Here is a 7,844-nt window from a genome sequence, read left to right as displayed (position 1 = left end):
AAACTCATATGATCAGGAAAGGAGGCAGTCACACTGAGCTCCACCAGCCTCTCCACTCTAGATGCCAGAGGGCTGGATATGCAGGCCACAAGCTGGAGCACACTTGCACAGCTGTAGAGACCTAGCACTGGCACCATAGAGATGTCAGGCTGTTACTGTCAACTACTAATTTGCAAGTCACAGATGGGCTGCATTTGAAAGAAGTATATTAAATATCAAAGGTGCAACTTCCATGGCTATCCAGTAGCCTAAAGGAGGGGAAGGGTAATCAGATTAATTTTCTTGATAGCTTTATGTGGAAAAGCTTTGGACTACTTGTGAGAACACTCAGAATTATTTGGACATTATATTGCTCTTACCCTGTTTGCAATTAGAAATTAAAATGTTTGATTAATACACAAAGTGAATGTTGATCCACATAGGAAAAATGGGTTGGAAGTGTCTCCCTTAGTTATAAAGTTCGTCTTGCTGCTGTCTCAGTCAGTCATATAATGAAATTCTTTTCCTAAAATTATCTCATTTCATCGTAGAATAACTTAAAGGTCTTTTCTGTTCCCAGTCTTTCTGCAGGAAGGCAATTCAAGAACATAATTTTTCTTATGGCAGGAGACTGCACTGGTGCCCAGCCTAAGTCTGTCCTCAGCTCAGCATTCTTCATAGACTAATATTAGGTCTGTTGACTTAAGCAGCTCTTTTTCCTGATTTCTTCTTTCCATATTGCATCCATAGAGGGTGATCATCCCAGTCTGCATGTTGAGACACTTTTCAAATCACATGTTTCAGGTCTCAGGCTTTTACTCCCTAGCTGTCTCCCCAGTAGCCTGTCCATATCTACTATGTGTTCAGTCACTGCTCCTGCACAGAAGTCACTGCCACCTGCCATAGCATTCTGGGTGATGTCTTGCCAGGGCCTGTATGGACATTGATGACTCTCTGATTCTCCTGAATACATTTTGAGCCATTCATCCTCTTTTTCCACACATCCCTCACCGAGACACTTCTGTGGAAGCTGTGATCATCTGCAATACTCACATTTTTCCAAACAATCCCACAATTTTTAAACTTTAACTTCTAGAAAAAATGAAAAGTTGTGCTTGTAAGTCCATGATTTTGCCATTTCTATCATTAATTTCATGACAGTTCTCAGGCTCTACTGTTCATCATGACCCGCCCTGCCCTGATAATTCTTTTTAATTCCACATCATCAGAAAACGTCATCAAAATACCCTTGGTTTTCATATCAGGGTCATTAAGAAAATATTAAGCAAAATCTGTGCTGCAGATGATCCTTAGAGATGCCTCAAGTATCTTACTTCTTCCTTCAAGATTAACTTTTGCCATTTGGTTCATTTGATCCCATTTGGCTTATTTTCTACATTCCTTTAAGTACTGTGGAAAGTAACATTGCTATATACAACTGCTTCTGTGTTTACTGAAGATCAGATAGATTAGGCTGCCTGCATGTCTTTTGCATGAAAAAACAAATTGTCAAGGGAAGAAACAGAGTTATTCTGACAGTATTTTCTTCTAGGATATCAGGAAAAAAAATTGGAATCTTATGCTGAGTTTTATCCTATCTTCTTCCTACAGGACTGGAAACAGCACTGTGGTGCCTTTCCACAGCTACGTGAGAGCCCTTCCACCATGGCCCACCACTCTTCCAGCAACTGCACCACCTATGTAACACCAACCAGTGCTGCATGGAGGGGGGACACAAAGCCCCTTAATTTCTCTTTCCCGGCCTAACAAATCTTCATTTGTTTACCTCTGAGTCTTTGAAAACACCATTTTCATACTTGTTCTCAAAACCCCCAGACATCATGTCCTGGGATGATCATGAACTATAATGTAGTTGCTGGCATTACATTTCTCCCATCCTCCTTTTAAGAAGAGATACCATATTTACTGGTCTCCAGTTCTCTAATATAACCCTTGATTTTATGAGCTTCCAAAAAGCCTTTTTCTACAATTTATTTTTTTGAAATGGTGGAAAGGCTTTTAGTATATCATTATAGAAAATTGAAGACTTGTATTCATCAGTCTTTAGGCTATACCCAGTCTATCTTTAATCATTATCTCCACTCTGAATACATAACAGCTAATTCTTCTATTTTTTTGTTGTATGAATCCCTTTTTTTTTTATTTTCCCCCTATTTTCTTTGGGAGGTCTAACTCAAGGTCGTAGATGTTCAGAACTGTACAGTGTTGCTTTAAGTCATTGAAAAATTGATTATACTAACTGGGGAAAGCATGAGCTGGGCTCCTGATTCCCTGGCTCAAGCAAGGGTTGACAACAGAAGGATGTCTGGAAAGACATGGAGGTCTCACACCTGAGAAGAGGCACAGAAGAGCACCCACAGCTCTGTACTCCCCCTTCACTCTGAAAACCAAGCCTTGATGTAAAACTGGTCCATTAAGGAATAAGGATATATGCAAAGACTCTGGCAAAGGTCACACAGCCTCCACTGCCACCTATAGCATGCCATTTTTCCATCCCATTGGGAAGGGACAAAAATGTATAGTATAATAATGCCTTTTCCTGGTCTTAAAAATTGAAGCAGACATGGTTAAGGGAGAAAGGGTTTTTATCTCAGTATTTAATAAGGATCCTTATGGTGCACCACTTTGCCCAGCTGGAATGCACTGAAATGCACACCCATGACAGATCGCATATACAATTTATAGACCTTGCAAATTAGCATATCTAACAAAGATTCCCCAATGAAAGGCTTGAATGAATAGCATGATACCCCAAGGAATTCCCCCCTGGATGGGCCTGTCTTAGTTTACAGGATGCGTTCTAGAGAGGACCTTGGCTTCGCAGGATAGTGTAGGCCTTTCTGGGCTCCAACTGCAAGGCCTTTAGGATGTTTGGTCTCTTGGTTTAACAGAATATTAGGACTATGCTAAATTATTGGGCTTAAGGAATTACAAGTATGCATGCTAAGAGCACTGAGGATAAATAAAAGCTATATAAAAGGTATATAAAAGACAAAAAATCATCATGGTATCAATAAAAGGGTGGCTTCAGGGCAGAAAGGGTCACAGGGGGAAAACACCTCTGCCTGCTCAGGATCAGTTGGTAGACTGTGTCTCTCCTCCTCTCCTGAAAGGATGCCTTTAGGTGAGCTTTGCACCTCCAATTTTGTTGGACCAGACCTGGTCCAATATCCATTTCATGTATATGTGTGTGTGTGTGTGTGTGTGTTTATGTGTGTGTAGACACACACATACAGCACTACAGATGTCTGTTGCCATGCTTTCTGTAGTAACATGCATTAACACTCTGTAATTGTTTCATTTATCACCAGCAATCCTGAACCTTCTTTCCTTCAATGAACTGTACTGTTCATGAACCTAGATCATGCAAGTCCTTATTGAACACAACCAGACCTGAATTGGTAAACTGCATTATTTGTGAACCTGTGCTTGTGAAAGTTCTTATTGAACTTAACTAGGCATACCATGCTGACTTAACTACAATCAGAAGTTAAACCCAGTCATACCCAGCCCCTCTGATCTCTGAAGACCAGCTGCAACCAAAGGTGGTTTATTTTCTGCTAAATTTCTATACCTTTAATGCAACACTCATTTTTTGGAGAGTCTTGTTCTATTTCAATACTTTCCAACACCTTAGTTTTCTGTACTGATCACTTCTTCCTTTCCTTATAGCCATATTTCTTAGCCCTACTATTTTCCTTCAAGTCTGCAGCTGATCTTTCCAAGGTTTTTACCTCTAGGCTGGTAGTATACATGTTTTGAACATTTCTGCCTGTGAGATACAGAGGAATCTGAACCCCCTCTTACATGCCAGTTCTGATGCTTTCAGGTATTCTGACATCTTTAGCTAGTTCCCTCAGTTAAAATTTTGAAATTGAGATTTAAATCCAGAAGTTTTTCATTATCAATACTTCTAAACTGGGGTGCTGGACTTGAGATATCCCACTAAATGATGTTGGTTTGGGAGGTGATACTAATTAGCTGCAAACCCCATGGAAGAGAGGAAAAGCAAGGGTAATGCAGTTCCCTGACTCAGGTCTGCTGCTGTCCACTCCTGAATTCCCCATTTCCCTCACACAAGGAGAGGCACCAAAGTGGTAAAGCAACAGACATTTTGTGTTTATTAATGGTTTTCTTCCTAGCTTACCATGTAGGAACAAATGCAAATAATGTTATGAATTTTTAGGAAATGAGGCATTTAGAGGACAAGCAATTTTCTTCAGGAAAGGGATTTGGTTTACCATGATGTTAGACATATCTCAGATCTTCGGAGACAAAAGCCCTGAATGAACCAGCTTGACCACCATGCCTTGCACTTCAGATAAACGCACCCCCAAAAGCAACAGGTTCAAGCTAATGGTAGACATGGATCACAAGCTGAGTGTCAAGCATGATCAAGCTCCAGTAAAAGTGATGTATGAGGTAAGAACAGATGAACAAAGATTGTCTAAACCAGACAACGAGAAAATTAATGATAACAGTCCTTAGCACAACTGTAGTGAGAACGGGAGAAATCTATGCAGGAATAAATAGGAAAAGAAATAATGGACTTGAATTGCTGCAAGAAAGTTTTAAAACATGTTAAAATATATCTTTCATATGTGTATACTAAAAAATGGATAAGAATTGATCGGCAAGGAAATCTGCAACACGTCCCCTATTGGAGTTCTCTAAAAACAGATTAAATAGATTAAAGTAGCTTTTCTCAGGAGAGTTGTGGTTATCATTGATTTTACCTTGAGGATGATAAACAGACTACATGAGCCCCGGGGAAGCTTCCAGACCTATGACACCGTGGCAAAGACTGGGAAATCTAGGAAAGGTCTGGCCTTTCGTACACTTGCTCATTCACTGTTTCTCTAGATACAGACTCTTCACCAAGAAATTATATAAGTGAAATAAATTCAACTTTAGCAAATGTAATGGTTGAGGTCTTGATATCTTTTGATTGATGAAAAAATACAGCTTGGTGAAAGCCAAAACAAAGTTGCAGGTACATAGTGCCATAAATAGCTCTTTTTCACTATGTGTGGTACCAGCTAGAGATCATTTTGTTTCCTGAAGACTACAGGACCTATATCTTTGTCTTGGCAGGTTACCATTTTGATATTGCTCCTTGCTTGCCCTCCCTCTGTATTACTCAGATAAAAGACAAGACTTTTTTTTCTGATGAATTTCCCATCAATGCCTCTATTCTTCCTCTGTCAATTCATTTTCCTAGTAATTTTAGCTGGCCTTTCTAAAATGGCCTTCATTACTATTAATCTAGGTCTTCTACAGTATCTAATTACATATGGCTATCATACACACAAGTTTGTATGAAAGCCTTTTATATTTAAACTCTATAACCCAGCTCTATAATTAGAGCCATCAGATGGTTTTTCATCCTTGCCATTAATTTTACCAATACCAGTTCACCAATCTGCAGCAGTCACTGTGGCTGTTCCCTTTCTGGGCTGCAGGCCATGGTGGGATGGGGCTGGAAAGGTGTCTTGGTTTTTGAGACAAAACTCCGGAATGAGTGTTCCTCCCCTTTCCCTCTGTCAATGAGACAAATGGGTCACAAGAAGTGAAAGTGGGAAAAAGAAACCAAACTGTTTATTAACACATGAACAGGGTAGAACAGGATAAAAAAACGCCCACGAAATACAACAAGTTCCCGGAGAGGGAACAGACACGCGGGCTCGGACCAGCCAGGGCCACCCCGCAGGCTCCCCAGACCAGCGAGGAGGGAAGGGAGGCAGTGAGGCAGGGGGAAGGAAAGGGAAAAAAGAACAAGAAAATAACCCAACAGAACCTTTTCCCAGCTAGCTGGAACACAGAGGAATCCCAGAAAAGCAGCACAGCACCCCGGGCTCCCTCCCTCCCGAGCCCTCCCGAGCCCCGCAGAGCCCCTCGGGCTGAGCCGTCCAACACCGCCCTCGGGCCGCGGCCCCGCCCCCGGGCCCTTCTTGAAGGCACCGCGTCCTTGGGCCATGAGCGGCCGCTTAAGGAATAAAGCGGCTTCATAACGTCACCCCAGGACAAGAGGTCCTGCCTGTGTCATCATGCTCATCCCATCCAAAAAGGACAAGGAAATTGCAGCCTGACCTCCCCACAGCAAAAAAAGGTGGCTCACAACAGAAACATTTTCTTCACAGGTCTCCCCATGATGAGGTATATTTGTGCCCTGTTCCCATTCAGAGCCTTTACACTTTAATGTCTTACAAAAACATTGCCATTTCTACATTTAGACTTAGGGATTTGATGAGATAGATAGTGTTTTGGGGATAGTAAAATATTTTAATCCAAGGCCATTTTCTATAAAAGAGTGGAAAAGTACTTTTTGAGGAAAAGGTTCATAATTTTACTTTTTTTTTTTTTTTTTAAAAAGACAAACATTTGAGTATACTTTAAATTAGTTTTGCTTTTCAGCTGTGAACAAGATGAAAAAATGAGTCATGGATACCCGGATAATCTGAGGAGAGCACAAACCATCATTGAGGACAAGCAGGGGAACAAGAATTGAAAGAAACTTAGAAAATTTAAGCTTGTTATAAGACATCAATTTAATACACAGAAAATAATGTTTAAGGTAGGGAAACATTAAAAATCTTACAGAATATGGATGCTAAAAGAGTAAGTAATCGATTGTTCAGCATGGGGAAGATTAAGATGACATTGGCTTAATTTGCAGCAAAGAATTAGGTTTGACTTTAGGAAAACCTTGCTAATTCTAACAATAGAAAAGTACAGTTAGAGGCTACTCAGAGAGATGACAGAATTCCCAGTGGAAAGTTTCAAGAACATATTTCCAGAATGGCTTCGGTATGTTTGGTTCTGCCTCATTACAGAAAGATAACCTGACCCAGCCTTGTATTGCTCTGAGCTCCCTTCCCTATACTGTTTCAAGGAGACAAAAGGGAACTTGAGAGAAACTTTCTCAAACTTTAGTTTCAGGTCAAATTGAAATTTTTCTTGTATTTCTGATTAAAACTAAAAGTCTTGGAGAGTTTTTATGAAAAACAGATCAGATTTTTTCCCCCAAAGTGTTAATGGTGATTATCTTTCAAAACCTCTTATACTTTAATTTATTTCCAAAAGGAGAAAAAAACCCCACCTCTTTATATTTGAGCATGAGAGACTTTTTACCTGAGCTGTAAGAGGAGGTGAACTTCTCCTTCTGGGTTTGGCTGCCATGTGAGCCTGGGAATGCACCACACATTCTGACTGATCAGTGAGACAAAGTGCTTTTCTCTTAGTCCTAAGACATACTGCAGGAAGAAAGTCTTTAGCAAATTGGATGTAGATAGCAACATCTCTTCCAACCTGGCATCACCTCAGCCAGTTCAGAAGAGACCATAAAGCCCATCTCCATAAGGAAAAAGGCAATTAGCTGGCTACCTAAAATGAACAGAGAGCTACCTCCTTCACAGCTGGAGGCACACTCTGCTGCTGTGTTGGAGATGGTGTTGGGTACCATAGAGGGAGAGGTGAGAAAAATAATACCAAATTAGATCAATTCGTGATTTCTTCTGCTCCCTGCAGAATAATTCCCAGGAACTATAAGCAGCTGCCCCTGGGTGCAGGTTTCCAGATGCTGTGTGTGTTGCATCTTGCCACTCGGCAAGTGTATTCTTCCTCCCAGTGTCTGCTGACAGGTCTGGCCCTGTGACCATCTGGCTTGCAAAGTAATGAGACCAAATGAAATGGAGCTTGAAGAATTAACATTCTTTCCTTACTCTATTAATAACTGCACAGTGTTGATTTTGGTGACAGCTAGATACTTTATTGTGAAGCAGACTGGTTAATTAGAAGCATCGTAGTGAAGGTTATATTGGATATGTGGATCCCTTCAGAGACAC

Source organism: Aphelocoma coerulescens, chromosome 2, assembly GCF_041296385.1.
Source record: "Aphelocoma coerulescens isolate FSJ_1873_10779 chromosome 2, UR_Acoe_1.0, whole genome shotgun sequence".
In the NCBI taxonomy this organism is placed as follows: domain Eukaryota; kingdom Metazoa; phylum Chordata; class Aves; order Passeriformes; family Corvidae; genus Aphelocoma; species Aphelocoma coerulescens.
Note: the sequence above shows the minus strand (reverse complement) of the source record.